General features: G+C 47.3%; 1 protein-coding gene across 2 annotated transcripts in view; it reads right to left on the bottom strand.

The window, feature by feature from the left end:
• The window catches only part of LOC119955649 (collagen alpha-1(XXVII) chain B-like), a 605,839-nt gene that overhangs the window by 552,393 nt on the left and 36,771 nt on the right, over positions 1-16,675 (bottom strand). The gene's annotated exons all lie outside the window — the stretch shown is intronic.

The following is a 16,675-nucleotide window of genomic DNA, read 5'->3' as shown; positions in this document are numbered from 1 at the left end:
TTTTACACGCAGACTGATCTTGCTGATTTTTGCAAAACAATGTATCATTAAACAGAGTATAAAAGTTGTAAGTTTGACACCTCTGCTTCCTTTACCACAATTCCGCTATCAAGCACATCTTTCCCTCTCCTTCCTTTCAGTGTTCCAAAGTGACTACTCCCACCACAACACCATAAAACCATAAGACATAGGAGCAGAATTAGGCCCATCGAGTCTGCTCTGCCATTCAATCACGGCTGATGTTTCCCGTCCCCATTCTCCTGCCTTTTCCCCATAACCCCTGATCCCCTTATTAATCAAGAACCTGTCTATCTCTGTCTTAAAGACACTCAGTGATTTGGCCTCCACAGCCTTCTGCGGCAAAGAGTTCCACAGATTCACCACCCTCTGGCTGAAGAAATTCCTCCTAATCTCTGTTTTAAAGGATCGTCCCTTTAGTCTGAGATTGTGTCCTCTGTTTCTAGTTTTTCCCGGAAGTGGAAACATCCTCTCCACGTCTACTCCATCCAGGCCGTGCAGTATCCTGTAGGTTTCAATGAGATCCCCCCTCATCCTTCTAAACTCCAACGAGTGCAGACCCAGAGTCCTCAACTGTTCCTCATATGACAAGCTCTTCATTCCAGGGGTTATTCTTGTGAACCTCCTCTGGACCCTTTCCAAGGCCTACATTAGATATGGGGCCAACCTTCGGGCTGGCACAGAGGCTGTGGGCCGAAGGAACTCTTTCTCTGCTGTAAAACCCCGCGACTCTATGAAAGTAGAGAGTTATTCAAAGTGCAGAGGAGAGCCAAGAGGTTGATGTCAATGTTTGGATTATGGAAAAAAAACACGATTTGCATTTTGCTGACACCGCCCCAACTACACGAGAGCAATGCAGTTGGCAGCCAATGAAGTACAATCATTGCTGTAATGCCAATTTATGCACAGCAAGCTCCCACAAACAGCAACATGATAAAGGCCAGGTAATTTGTTTCTTTGTGTGATGTTGATTGAGGGATAAATGTTAGTTAGAACATCAGGGATAACTGCCTGCTCCGATTCAATCTAGTCCCATGGAATCCTTTATATCCACATGAGAGGCAGAGCCTCCATTTCTAGCTGCAGAAAGAGTATAAAAGTAGGAAGGTGTTGCTGCAACTATACAAGGCATTGGTGAGACCGCACCTGGAGTACTGAGTACAGTTTGGGTCCCCATATTTGAGGGGAGATGCATTGGGGGCAGTTCAGAAGAGGTTCACGAGATTGAGGCCAGAGATGAGGGGGGCGATTCTCCCAAATGGAGCCCGAGTGTTCGCGCTGTCGTGAATGCCATCGCGTTTCACGACAGCGCGAAACGGGCACGGGGACAACCGATTCTGTCCCCCACAGGGGGCCAGAATGGTGCTGGAGCAGTTCACGCTGCTCCAGCCTCCTTTCCCGGCGCCAAATGAGCGCCGCGCCAACCCACGCATGTGCAGTTGGGCTGCATCAACCTGCGGATGCTCGGGGGACTTCTTCAGCGCGCCGGCCCCGACTCAACATGGCGTCGGTATTCAGGGGCCGGCCGCGCAGGAATATAGGCCCGGGGGGGGGAGAGAGGCCGGCACGCCGATTGGTGGGCCACGATCGTGGGCCAGACCCCTTCGGAGCCCCCCTCCCCCCCCCCCCACAGGCCGCCCCTCGACTGGTCACGCAGTTCCCGCCGGCAGCGACCAGGGGTGAATGGCGCCGGCGGGATTCTGTCGTATCCGCGCGGCCACTCGGCCCATCCGGGCCGTTAGAATCGTGGCGCGGTTGCGGCGATTCTCCGGCCCGGCGCGGGGCTCGGAGAATCGCCCCCGTAGGGTTTGTCTAATGCAGAGACATTGAGCAGTTTCGGCCAATAGTCTCTCGGGTTTGGAAGAATGTGAGGGAATCTAATTGAGGTATATCAGATCATGAAAGATATTGACAAAACAGACGGAGAGCAGGCCCTTCCTCTGGTGGGGCAATCTAGAACAGGAGGTCATAGTTTTCAGGAAGGGGGGCAGATTTAGAACAGAGTTGAGGAGAAACTGCTTCTCTCAAATGGCCGTGAATCTGTGGAATTTGCTACCCCTGGATGCTGGGATATTGAGTAAATTTAAGGAGGAGATAGACAGATTTTGAATTAGTAATGGGCTGAAGGGTGATGGAGAACGGGCAGGAAAGTGGAACTGAGGCCGAGAGGAGATCAGCCTAATAGTATCGAATGGCGGAGCGGACTCGAGGGGCTGAATGGTCTACTCCTGCTCCTAGGTCTCATGAGGGAAACGGAGTTCACATTTCAGTTCGATTACCTATCATCAGTAATTTTGTCGCGAGGCCACTGGGATTAAAATACCGGGATCGATTGTGCAACCCAACCCCGATTCCCGACCACTTCAAACTTTACAAACACTAATCAAGCCATTCATGAGGCTTGGTGAGGAACATGGGCAATAACAAAGTTGCAAGACTTTAGAGATGAAAGGACAAAGAGAGTTTTTTCACCCGACAGCGAAGTCAAGCAAATGTAAACTCAGTTGGTGACGAAGTTTGTAAGTGTGTTGTCAGCCAAAAAACAGGCTGAAAGTGATTATTACTAAAACTATCTGAACCATGTGGGAACAGGCAACTTGATGTGAACAATTCATATCTGCAGTGAATAATGGTCTCTGAGGGTCAGGCCAGGTTTATAATCAAACATCACAACTTCCAGATCGGATAATCGGGCAAGGAAGATCATGTAAAATACATGTTCTGGCACACCTCATCGTGCCACGCTTGATGTTCTTGGCAGCATCACACACACCAAGGTGCTCAAACATCATATTCATAAATCAGAAACAAATCGCTGAAGACCCACTGGACTTGATATTTGTAGTCTTTCGGTTGAGCATTAAACAGAGATTCTGCTTGCCCTCTCCGGCAGATATGGATCCCAGGGCATCGAGTATAAAAACTGGCAAGTCATGTTACATTTGTATAGAATCTTGGTAAGGCCGCACTTGGAATATTGCGCACAATTCTGGTCACCACACTACCAGAAGGACGTGGAGGCTTTGGAGAAGGTGCGGAGGAGGTTTACCAGGATGTTGCCTGGTCTGGAGGGTGTTAGCTATGTGGAGAGGCTGAATAGACTCGGACTGTTTTCATTAGAAAGACGGAAGTTGAGGGGTGATCTGATAGAGGTCTACAAGATTATGAGGGACATGGATAGAGTGGATGGGCAGGCACTCTTTCCCAGGGTGGAGTAGGCAGTCACAAGGGGGCATAGGTTTAAGGTCCATGGGGCTAAGTTTAGAGGAGATGTGCGAGGCAGGTGTTTTTACGCAGAAGGTGGTGAGTGCCTGGAATGCGTTGCTCGGGGAGGTTGTGGAAGCAGATACATTAACGGCGTTGAAAAGGCATCTTGACAAACACATGGATAGGATGGGTATAGAGGGATACGGCACAAGGAAGTGCTGAGGGTTTGGCCAAGGTTGGTATCATGACCAGTACAGGCTTGGAGGGCCGAAGGGCCTGTTTCTGTGGCACGGTAGCATCGAGGTAATATTACTGGTTATTTCAAAGAAGAACAGTTGGAGTTTTCCCTGGTGCCCAGGCCAGGATTCATCCCTCCATCAACCACCATGAAACAGAATCTGGGGTGGGATTCTCCGACCCCCCCCCCCCCGCCGGGTCAGAGAATCGCCGGGGGCCGGCGTCAATCCCGGCCACGCCGTGTCCCGAATTCTCCGGCACCGAGATTCGGTGGGGGCGGGAATCGCTCCGCGCCGGTCGGCGTACCCCACTCCGGTGATTCTCCGGCCCGCGATGGGCCGAAGTCCCGCCGCTGTCAAGCTTCTCCCGCCGGCGTGGATCAAACCACCTACCTTACCGGCGGGAGCAGGCGGGCTCCGGGGTCCTGGGGGAGGGGGGCGGGGTTGCGGGGCGATCTGACCCCGGGGGGTGCCCCAACGGTGGCCTGGCCTGTGATCGGGGCCCACCGATCGGCGGGCGGGCCTGTGCCGTGGGGGCACTCTTTTCCTTCCGCCTTCACCATAGTCTTCACCATGGCGGAGGCGGAAGTGACCCCCTCCCTTGCGCATGCGTGGGGATGACATCAGCAGCCGCTGACGCTCCGCGCATGCGCGGACTCCCGCCGGCTGGCAAAGTCCCTTCGGCCCCGGCTGGCGTGGCGCCAAAGGCCTTCCCCGCCAGACGGCGGAGCGTCAACCACCGGCGCGGGCCTAGCCCCTCAATGTTAGGGCTTGGCCCCTGAAGGTGCGGAGACTTTTGGGGCGGCCCGACGCCGGAGTGGTTCACGCAATTCTGCCAGGACCCCCCGCCCTGCCGGGTAGGGGAGAATCCCGGCCCAGGTCTTTGTCATTTCGCCATGAGTGGGAGCTTACTGTGCACGGTTTGGCTGCCATGTTTCCTACATGACGACAGTGACTACACTTCAAAAGCACTTCATTGGCCGTAAAATGCTTTGAGACTTCGAGGCCGTGAAAGCAGCTATATAAATGCACGTCTATCTTTTTCTTTCTCGAAAGGACAGGGAAGCAGTTACTTGCGAGTGGCCTTTTTCAAACCGTAATAATCTCATTCCTTCTCAAAGCGAGTAGTAAGGGACTGCTAAATTTAGGAAAACTTCCATCAAGGACAATGAGTAGCCCCTAATAGCCCCTGGGTGTGTCTATTTAGACTCCATTCTCCAACAGGGAATACCGAAGCTGTGGCCTGAAGCAGCCAAGCGTTGAAACTGTGTACCAGCCGACCTCTGAGCAACACCACGATGGGTTTGCTTGTTTAAGCAAGGATAAAATGAGTCGCACTCTGCTTGGAGAAAATAAACAACATTCTGCAATTCGACTGCCACCAAAGTGGATCTCACAAAATTAAAATTGCATAGAGCGATATTGCCAAACTCAGAAATATTGAAATTTAGTTGGAGTCATTATGCAGCGTTGGAAGGTGAGGAGGTTGGGGTACACCTTGCAGAGGTGAAGATACTGCACGACAGCCTAGGTATGCAGTGTGCAACTGCACAGCAGCAGCACCATGCTCACAAGCAGCACCTTTAAAGTGGCCAACCATCCCTCGCCACATCTGTTTGGCAATTAGTGAGCCACATGAGGAGATATCAGCAGAGGCAATGAGGGGCAGGATTTAAGCAGCCCCTTGCGGGAGTGGACAACTGGGCGAAAGATTTGAGAGAAGGTTCCAAAGCTTCCGAGCCACAAGTGTTGAAGACCGAGCCATGAATAGCGCAGTAAAGAAAATGAGAAAAATAAGAGACAAGAACTGAAGGAGTGCAGAGATCTCGGAGGGTCGGGACTTTATGGAGATAGGGAGGTGAAGCCATGGAGGGTGCAGAGGATCATAGAATCCTTATATAGAAGGAGGCCATTCGACCCATCGAGCTCTGCACCGATCTTTCAGAAAACCACCCAATCTAGGTCCAAACCCCTCCCTATTCCTGCACCCTACCCTAAGGCGCAATTTGTTTTTTAAGCAATCCACCTAACCTGCACATCTTCGGAATGTGGGAGGAAATCGGAGCACCCGGAGGGAACCCACGCAGACAACAGGGAGAATGTGCAAACTGCACACAGTCACCAGAGGTCGGAATCAAACCCAGGTCCCCGGCACTGTGAGGCAGCAGTGCTAGCCACTGTGCCACTGTGCCGCCTTCTGGTTCCACTCCACCATGAAATGGATTAACGTAATCACTTTAGCTCCGCCAATAATAAGATACAACAGACTTTCTCCTTCAACATGCCTTCGCTGCTCCTGTGTTAACATAACAGTTTGAGCAACGGTTCATGAGCTGTGCACTGCAGTTCCTACGCAACAGATACTCTTTGCTGTCCATGGTACTGAGGTCAATGCATTCCACCCTATCAAGCTGTCACACCGTATATCTTCAATGTGCTGACAACATCGTATTGACAAGCGAACAAACTCTAGTAACGGTAGCATAGAGGTAATATTACTGGACTAGTAAAGCAGAGGCCTGAACTAATGCTCTGGAGACATGGGGAATTAAAATCCCACCACGGCAGTTCTAATGGATCGAATTCACTTAATAAAGCCTGGAATAGGGGTACTGTCTCATTATTTATAATCATTGTTCTTTAAATACCCGTCACAAATACCCATTTGGTTCACTATTGACGTTCAGAATAAAATATTCTCATTTATGAGTGTATAGAACATAGAACATAGAACAGTACAGCACAGAACAGGCCCTTCGGCCCTCGATGTTGTGCCGAGCAATGGTCACCCTACTCAAACCCACGTATCCACCCTATACCCGTAACCCAACAACCGCCCCTTAACCTTACTTTTTAGGACACTACGGGCAATTTATCATGGCCAATCCACCTAACCCGCACATCTTTGGACTGTGGGAGGAAACCGGAGCACCCGGAGGAAACCCACGCACACACGGGGAGGACGTGCAGACTCCACACAGACAGTGACCCAGCCGGGAATCGAACCTGGGACCCTGGAGCTGTGAAGCATTTATGCTAACCACCATGCTACCATGCTGCCCCTTTTTAAAAATAAATTTAGAGTATCCAATTCATTTTTTCCAATTAAGGGGCAATTTTAACGCAGCCAATCCACCTACCCTGCACATCTTTGGGTTGTGGGGGCGAAACCCACGCAAACATGGGGAGAATGTGCAAACTCCACATGGACAGTGACCCAGAGCCGGGATCAAACCTGGGACCTCGGCGCCGTGAGACAGAAGTGCTACTCACTGTGCCACCATGCTGCCACCTATGCGGAAGACAGTTTGACCAAAGTGTAAAAGGAGAATAAACTGGGAAAGGAATGTGGCCAAATACTGGGGAAGGGGATCGCCAGAATTTTAAAGAGGGGCTGGAACAGGTCACTTGGTCGAACAGGAAAAAAGAGGTGTGACAGAAATTGGGGTGGAAACTCAAAGTCATGGCAACACAAGGTATAATGGAGTCCTCCGGCTTCGCTGTGCAAAACTTACTTACAGACTAAGTAGATTGATCAGCGGTCACCATTTATCTGCCGCATATAACAATTTGTAGCTTTAGAACGTGTGCTACTTTGGGAGAAGAGTTCTCTTCCTCTGTTCTATCCAGCCACTGAGCCTTTTTTGCCAAAGGATCACTTTGCATAGAATCAAAGAATTTACAGTGCAGAAGGAGGCCATTCGGCCCATCGAGTCTGCACAGGCCCTTGGAAAGAGCCGCCCTACCTATGCCCACATCTCCACCTATTCCCGTAACCCAGTAACCCCACCAAAGCTTTTTGGACGCTAAGGGCAATTTAGCATGACCAATCCACCTAATCTGCATATCTTTGGACTTGTGGGAGGAAACCGGAGAAAACCCACACGGACACGGGGAGAACGTGCAGACTCCGCGCAGACGGTGACCCAAGCCGGGAATCGAACCTTGGACCCTGGCGCTGTGAAGGCACTGTGCTTCTGTGCTGCCCTTCTACCAAGCTCCCCGTCTGGGAATTGAACCCCGGTCTCCCTCGTGACAGGCGGGGATAGGAACCACTATACTAACGAGGAACAGGTCATTTGTTCAAACAAAAAAAAGAGGCGATAGAAATTGGTGTTGAAACCCAACGCCAATGGCAGCCATGGCAACACAAGGTGTAATGGAACATTGAAGTAACTAGGTTGCAAGTTGCAAATACTTCCCACAATGAAGAACAAATACAAGAAAAGAATACAGGATCCCAGAATTGATGTTGGTTTAGATCCTGGCATGGTACTTGTGTCTGCTGACCTGTTTATATGATACATATGTATAATATATATACAGTATAATGTATATAATGGATGCCTGACAGTTCTTTCAATTACCAACCTACTCCCTGAGCTACTGTTTTAACAAAGGTTAAACTGGGCCTGGGCTATTTTCGCACAAGTCTGTGACTGCCAACAAAATTGACTGAAAATAGCACTTCTGGATCTCACAACTTGTACAGTTATACTTGAGTCATGGAAACAATAGCAAAGGATTTGTGGCAAAATCTTACGCTGGTGTTGAAATTTGGCAGGGCCAACGAAATCTAATCAGACACGCCAGTGAGATATCACTGACTGTGCAATGTCTGAAATATTTCACAGTGCAATTAATCCGAAATGTTTCGCACCGATCAAAAAACATCACATCACCTAAGTGGAATTGGATTGGTAGATGCAAACTCCTCAGAAGCAAAAGGAAGCAATTGTCAATTCAAAATTTTCACTCTCCAGACATTATTTCAAAGCAAAAAGAATGTCTTTTGAGGATGGAAATTGGCCTTCCTTACCTGGTCTGGCCCACAGCAATGTGGGTGATTAATAATAATAATCTTTATTAGTGTCACAAGTCGGCTTACATTAACATGGCAATAAAGTTACTGCGAAAAGCCCCTAGTCGCCACACTCCGGCGTCTGTTCAGGTATACAGAGGGAGAATTCAGAATGTCCAATTCACCTAACAAGCACGTCTTTCAGGACTTGTGGGAGGAAACCGGAGCACCCGGAGGAAACCCACGCACACGCGGGGAGAACGTGCAGACTCCACACAGACAGTGACCCAAGCCGGAATTGAACCTGGGACCCTGGCGCTGCGAAGAAACTGTGCTAACCACTGTGCCACCGTGCTGCCCAATTCTTAACTGTCCTCTGGCCCAGCAAGCCACTCAGATCAAGACCAATTAGGGATGGGCAACAAATGCTGGCCTTGCCAGCGGCGCCCACAATTCAGTGCCATCATGACTTAACTTTGGCTTCATCTCCACCTTTCTGCCCACTCCACATATTGTCCTCCTTGTCCTGAGAAATCAATAATCTGCCAATCTCAGTTGATGATGGAGCAAGCACATCCTTCTGGGTTGACAATTCCAAAGATTCACAACCCTCAAGAAATTTCTCCTCGACTCAGCCCTCGATGATTAACACCTCATCCCGAGCTGGGTCCCCCAGTTCCAGAGTCCCCAGCCAGCAGAAACAAACTCTCAGTGTCTACCCTGTCAAGACCCTCTAGAAACCAGTACATGTTTCCATGTGATCACCTCTCATCCTTCTAAGGCCCAGAGAATATAAGCCCAATTTACTCAGCCTTTCATCATAGGACAACTCTGTCATCCCAGGCATCACTCTGGGTCACTCCCCAAAGCCCACCATTGACCAGCATGCCATTCATTCCAGGCAAAAGAGAGTGAAGGAGATCTTGAAACCCTGGTGACAATCCTGAAATGCTAAGTAATAAAATAGGATTTAACTTCATGTGTGTGGGACCCATGCATCTACCTCCCTTGATGACTGCCTTCCTCCCCTCCTCCTCTTCCACCTCCAGAAAGCTTTGTAAAACCCACTTTAACCCTATTTTTACATGTATGACATCCCAATGCTTCTAGATGATGCACAAAGTCAAATTGTTGTGTGATGCACAGATTGAATGTCAAGACCCTTTGGTCAAGGTTTGGTGTCAGAATTGGTGTGTGATTGGTGGGGTGCTATGTCTTTTCGTCCGACGTCATTTCGTCCAACGACACTTCGTCCACGTCTTTTGGTCCAACGTCTTTTTGTCCGCCCGTCTTTTGGTCCAACGTCACTTCGTCCAATTATCCAATTACAAATTAACTCCGTATAAAACCATTCAATTGATAAAATGCAAGTACAATACAGCAAGTGAATTTAGTTGCTAAAATGCAAGTAATTGATAAAATGCAAGTAAAATGCAAGTAGAAAAATGCAGTTTAAAAATCTAAAAATGCAGTTAAAAAATCAAAAAGTTTACTAATAATTTTTTTTGTCTAAGACTTTTTGTAACTTGACTTTTTGTAACTTGTAGCACTCTACTCCACTCCCCACATTAACTTTTTATGCAATAAAGGTTTTTATTATCGGTCTCTTTCCTTTAACGAGCCTCGTTAAAGGATAGTTATTATCGTTCTCTTTCGCATCAGAAAGTGCTCTTCAGGATTTAGCATCATATCGTCATTGGGCATGCGATGGGACATTCAAGATTGTGCCACAACAGTGGTTTCAACTGTTCTGCATTCATTTACAAGTTAAAGGAAGCCGTTTTCCACGGGTCTTTGCATTACTGCCGAATAAAAAAAGCAGACATACGAATTATTCTTTGACCAATTGAAAATTATGCAACCTAATGCAGATCCGATTGATATCATGGCAGATTTCGAAGTTGCAGTTCACAAGGCAATTAATTCATCATTCCTTAATTCATCTGTCGTGGCATGTTTGTTTCATTTGAGCCAATCTGTGTTTCGAAAAATTACCGATTTAGGCCTCAAAGAAAAATACAATACAGACTCTGAATTCTGTCTTAAAATTCGATGTTTTTCAGCATTAGCTTTCCTCCCCTTTGAAGATGTCGAAGAGGCTTATAAAGATTTGATAGACGATGACGAAATACCTGCTGAATTCATCGTTTACTTCGACTGGACTTACATAGGCATTGTGAGAGGACGTGGTGCCAGACGAAGGAGTGAAACACCTACATTCCCGACAGCTGTATGGAATGTTAATCAGCGTGTTCTACAAGATCTACCGAGAACAAATAATGCTGCTGAGGGGTTTCATTCTGCCATAAAGCGTTCGGTGGGTGGAGCTCATTTGAATATCTGGAGGTTAATCAAAACTCTGAAGGAAGAGGAAGGGTTCATAATAGGCAAAAAGGCTCAAATTCTTCGGGGAGATCAGTCGACTTCATGTACGCGATATAAGAAAATAACTGAACGCCTCAAAAGATTGGTCGTTGAATATGATTCTACAACAAAAAATGGTTTCTTGAGGAATGTTGCTTACAATTTACATCAATTTTAAGTAATTTCGGGAATTTGAAGTAATTAGTAAACTTTTATATTTTTTAACTGCATTTTTAGATTTTTAAACTGCATTTTGCAACTTGCATTTTACTTGCATTTTATCAATTACTTGCATTTTAGCAACTAAATTCACTTGCTGTATTGTACTTGCATTTTATCAATTAAATGGTTTTATACGGAGTTAATTTGTAATTGGATAATTGGACGAAGTGACGTTGGACCAAAAGACGGGCGGACAAAAAGACGTTGGACCAAAAGACGTGGACGAAGTGTCGTTGGACGAAGTGACGTCGGACGAAAAGACGCGACACGGATTGGTGGAGCACTGAGAATGGATTACAAAGAACAAAGAAAATTACAGCACAGGAACAGACCCTTCGGCCCTCCCAGCCTGCGTCGATCCAGATCCTTTATCTAAACCTGTTGCCTATTTTCCAAGGTCTACTTCTCCCTGTTCCCCACCCGTTCATATATCTGTCCAGATGCACTTTAATGATGCTATTGTGCCCGCCTCTACCACCTCCGCTGGCAAAGCATTCCAGGCACCCACCACCCTCTGCGTAAAAAACTTTCCACGCACATCTCCCTTAAACTTTCCCCCTCTCACCTTGAAATCGTGACCCTTGTAACTGACACCCCCACTCTTGGAAAAAGCTTGTTGCTATCCATCCTGTCCATACTTCTCATAATTTTGTTGACCTCAATCAGGTCTCCCCTCAACCTCCGTCTTTTCAATGAAAACAATCCTAATCTACTCGACCTTTCTTCGTAGCTAGCACCCTCCATACCAGGCAACATCCTGGTGAACTTCCTCTACACCCTCTCCAAAGCATCCACATCCTTCTGGTAATGTGGCGACCAGAACTGCACGCAGTATTCCAAATGTGGTCTAACCAAAGTCCCCTACAACTGTAACATGACCTGCTGACTCTTGTACTCAATACCCCGTCCGATGAAGGCAAGCATGCTGTATGCCTTCTTGACCACTCTATCGACCTGCGTTGCCACCTTCAGGGTACAATGGACCTGAACTCCCAGATCTTCTGTACATCAATTTTCCCCAGGACTCTTCCATTGACCATATAGTCCTCTCTTGAGTTAGATCTTCCAAAATGGATCACCTCGCATTTGCCTGGATTGAACTCCATCTGCCATTTCTCTGCCCAACTCTCCAATCTATCTATATTTTGCTGTATTCTCTGACAGTCCGCCTCGCTATCTGCAACTCCACCAATCTTAGTATCATCTGCAAACTTGCTCATCAGACCACTTATACCTTCGTCCAGATCATTTATGTATATCACAAACAGTGGTCCGAACTCGGATCCCTGTGGAACACCACTAGTCACCTTTCTCCATTTTGAGATACTCCCTTCCACCACTACTCTCTATCTCCTGTTGCCCAGTCAGTTCTTTATCCATCTAGCTAGTACACTCTGAACCCCATACGATTTCACTTTTTCCATCAACCTGCCATGGGAAACTTTATCAAATGCTTTACTGAAGTCCATGTATATGACATCTACAGCCCTTCCCTCATCAATTAACTTTGTCACTTCCTCAAAGAATTCTATTAGGTTTGTAAGACATGACCTTCCCTGCACAAAACCATGCTGCCTATCACTGATAAGTCTATTTTCTTCCAAATGTGAATAGGTCCTATCCCTCAGTATCTTCTCCAACAGTTTGCCTACCACTGACGTCAAGCTCACAGGTCTATAATTCCCTGGATTATCCCTGCTACCCTTCTTAAACAAAGGGACAACATTAGCAATTCTCCAGTCCTCCGGGACCTCACCCGTGCTCAAGGATGCTGCAAAGATATCTGTTAAGGCCCCAGCTATTTCGTCCCTCGCTTCCCTCTGTAACCTGGGATAGATCCCATCAGGTCCTGGGGACTTGTCCACCGTAATGCCTTTTAGAATACCCAAAAGCTCCCCCTTCCTTATGCCGACATGACCTAGAGTATTTAAACATCCATCCCTAGCCTCAACATCCATCATGTCCCTCTCCTTGGTGAATACCGATGCAAAGTACTCATTAAGAAGCTCACTCATTTCCTCTGACTCCACGCATAAATTCCCTCTTTTGTCTTTTGAGTGGGCCAATCCTTTCTCTAGTTACCCTCTTGCTCCTTATATACAAATAAAAGGCTTTGGGATTTTCCTTAACCCTGTTAGCCAAAGATATTTCATGACCCCTTTTAGCCCTCTTTATTGCGCGTTTGAGATTTGTCCTACTTTCCCGATATTCCTCCAAAGCCTCATCAGTTTTGAGTCGCCTCGATCCTATGTATGCTTCCTTTTTCATCTTAGCTAGTCTCACAATTCCACCCGTCATCCATGGTTCTCTAATCTTGCCATTTCTATCTCTCATTTTCACAGGAACATGTCTGTCCTGCACTCTAATCAACCTTTCCTTAAAAGACTCCCACATTTCAAATGTGGATTTACCCTTAAACAGCTGCTCCCAATCCACATTCCCGAGCTCCTGCCGAATTTTGGATTGCCCCTGATCACTTTTGTTTCTGGCCAAGAATTACCGTCCAGTCCATTACAACCTAAAACGTTAATCCACACCTACTGCGAGATGTTTTAATCAGAAGGCCCGAAGCTGCTTCCAAATTGCCCCCAGTAGGGCCCAGAATTAGACTTGGGAGTGGCCTGTTCACGCCGTCGTAAAACGCGACGGCGTTTGCGACGCCGTGGACACTCTGCCCGCATTTCGGAGAATCCCGCCGTCAGTGCCTACATTGGCTAGGTTTAATATGGATATACCATACGTTGTGTTGTGAGACGCAACCACCGTACTAAATGGGAGAGATTCGGAACAGATCTAGCAACTCAAACCCAGGAATCTGTGAGGTGTCATCAGCAGCAACAGAATTGTACTCAACCACAGTCTGTAAACCCATGGCCCAGCATATCCCCCACTTTACCATTACCATCAAGCTGAGGGATCCAGCCAAGTTCAATGATGAGTACAGGTCTCACCGGGAGCAGCACCAGGCATTCTGACAAATGAAGAGTCAACCTGGTGAAGCTACAACACAGGTACATGTCAAACAGGGGAAGCGGCAAGTGATAGACAGAGCTAAGCAATCCCAGAACCAATGGATCAGACCTAAGCTCTGCCGTGCTGCCACATCCAGTCATAAGAAAGAACATAAGAACTAGGAGCAGGAATAGGCCATCTGGCCCCTCGAGCCGGCTCCGCCATTCAATGAGATCATGGCTGATCTTTTGTGGACTCAGCTCCACTTTCCGGCCCAAACACCATAACCCTTAATCCCTTTATTCTTCAAAAAACTATCTATCTTTATCTTAAAAACATTTAATGAAGGAGCCTCAACTGCTTCACTGGATAAGGAATTCCATAGATTCACAACCCTTTGGGTGAAGAAGTTCCTCCTAAACTCAGTCCTAAATCTACTTCCCCTTATTTTGAGGCTATGCCCCCTAGTTCTGCTGTCACCCGCCAGTGGAAACAACCTGCCCGCATCTATCCTATCTATTCCCTCCATAATTTTAAATGTTTCTATAAGATCCCCCCTCATCCTTCTAAATTCCAAAGAGTACAGTCCCAGTCTACTCAACCTCTCCTCATAATCCAACCCCTTCAGCTCTGGGATTAACCTAGTGAATCTCCTCTTCACACCCTCCAGTGCCAGTACGTCCTTTCTCAAGTAAGGAGCCCAAAACTGAACACAATAGTCCAGGTGTGGCCTCACTAACACCTTATACAATTGCAACATAACCTCCCTAGTCTTAAACTCCATCCCTCTAGCAATGGAGGACAAAATTCCATTTGCCTTCTTAATCACCTGTTGCACCTGAAAACCAACTTTTTGCGACTCATGCACTAGCACACACAGGTCTCTCTGCACGGCAGCATGCATTAATATTTTATCATTTGAATAATAATCCCGTTTGCTGTTATTCCTACCAAAATGGATAACCTCACATTTGTCAACATTGTATTCCATCTGCCAGACCCTAGCCCATTCACTTAACCTATCCAAATCCCTCTGCAGACTTTCAGTATCATCTGCACTTTTCGCTTTACCACTCATCTTAGTGTCATCTGCAAACTTGGACACATTGCCCTTGGTCCCCAACTCCAAATCATCTATGTAAATTGTGAACAATTGTGGGCCCAACACTGATCCCTGAGGGATACCACTAGCTACTGATTGCCAACCAGAGAAACACCCATTAATCCCCACTCTTTGCTTTCTATTAATTAACCAATCCTGTATCCATGCTACTACTTTACCCTTAATGCCATGCATCTTTATCTTACACAGCAACCATGAAGGGTGATACGTCCTGCTCACAAAAAGCAGGACAAATCCAACCTGATCAATTACCATGCCATCAAGTTCACTCTCGATGGTGATGGAAGGGGTCATCAACAGAGCTATCAAGCGGTTCTTGCTTATCAATAACCTGCTCACAGACACTCAGTTTGGGTTCTGCCAAGATCACTCAGCCTTGACCTCATTACAGTCTTGGTTGAAACATGAACAAAAGTGCTGAATTCCAGAGATGAGGTGAGAGTGGCAGCCCTTGACCTCACGGCAGCATTGACCAAGTGTGGTATCAAGGGGAGACCAGCAAAACTGAAGTCAATGGGAATTGGGAAAAACATGCCACCCTGGAACTCCTGGAACTCCCTCCCTAACAGCTGTACATACGCCACGTCGACTGCAGCGGTTCAAGAAGGTGGCTCACCACCACCTGCTCCAGGGTAATTGGGGACAACGGTAATTGGGCAGCATGGTAGCAGAGTGGTTAGCACTGTTGCTTCACAGCTCCAGGGTCCCAGGTTCGATTCCCGGCTTGGGTCACTGTCTGTGCGGAGTCTGCACGTTCTCCCCGTGTCTGCGTGGGTTTCCTCCGGGTGCTCCGGTTTCCTCCCACAGTCCAAAGATGTGCAGGTGGATTGGCCATGCTAAATTGCCCTTCCTTAGTGTCTAAAAAGTTTTGGTGGGGTTACTGGATTACGGGAATAGAGTTGAGGGTGCTCTTTCCAAGGGCCGGTGCAGACTCGATGGGCCAAATGGCCTCCTTCTGCACTGTAAACTCTATGATTCTCTGAATTAGGGATTGGCAATAAAATCTGGCCTAGCCAGTGATGCTCATATCCTGTGAAAGATTTTTTTCTTAACTCAAACTACCTCAAAATCATCTGAAAAACATTCCTTGCTGCTATCACCCTCTTGTTTTACTTAAAGCAGTGTACTAGTAGGCAAAAACTAGTGAATACATATTTACAGCAGACTTTCATTTCAATTTGCTAGGGGAGGCAGTAACGTAGTGATATTCTTGCTGGACTAGAAATCCAGAGACCCAGGGTGACGCTCTGGGGATCCATGTTTCAGTCTCACCATGAAGGATGGTGAAATTTGAATTCAATTAAAAAAACTGGTGTTAAAAGTCCAATGATGACCATGAAACCATTGTCGTAAAAACCCATCTGGTTCACTAAAGTCCTTTCGGAAAGGAAATCTGTTTTCCTTACCTGGTCTGGCCTACATGTGACTCCGGATCCATAGTAATGTGGTTGACTGTTAAATGCCCCTCAAGGGTTGGGTAACCAATGCTGGCCAAGCCAACGACGCCCCTATCCCATGATCAAAAAAGCAAATCCTAAAGAAGGAGGCCATTCAAAACATCCAGTCTGTGCCAGCTCTATAAAAGAACTATTCAATTAGCCCCATTCACCTGCTCCTGCCCCATAGCCCTGGAAATACCTCCTTTCCAAATATATACCCCTTTGAAAGGCCGGTAGGGTGGCACAGTGGTTAGCACTGCCGCCTCACAGCGCTAGGCGCCCAGGTTCGATTCCGGCCTTGGGTGACTGTCCG

Source organism: Scyliorhinus canicula, chromosome 21 (genome assembly GCF_902713615.1).
Source record: "Scyliorhinus canicula chromosome 21, sScyCan1.1, whole genome shotgun sequence".
NCBI classification, from domain to species: domain Eukaryota; kingdom Metazoa; phylum Chordata; class Chondrichthyes; order Carcharhiniformes; family Scyliorhinidae; genus Scyliorhinus; species Scyliorhinus canicula.
Note: the sequence above shows the minus strand (reverse complement) of the source record. Positions and strands in the feature narration are given on the sequence as shown.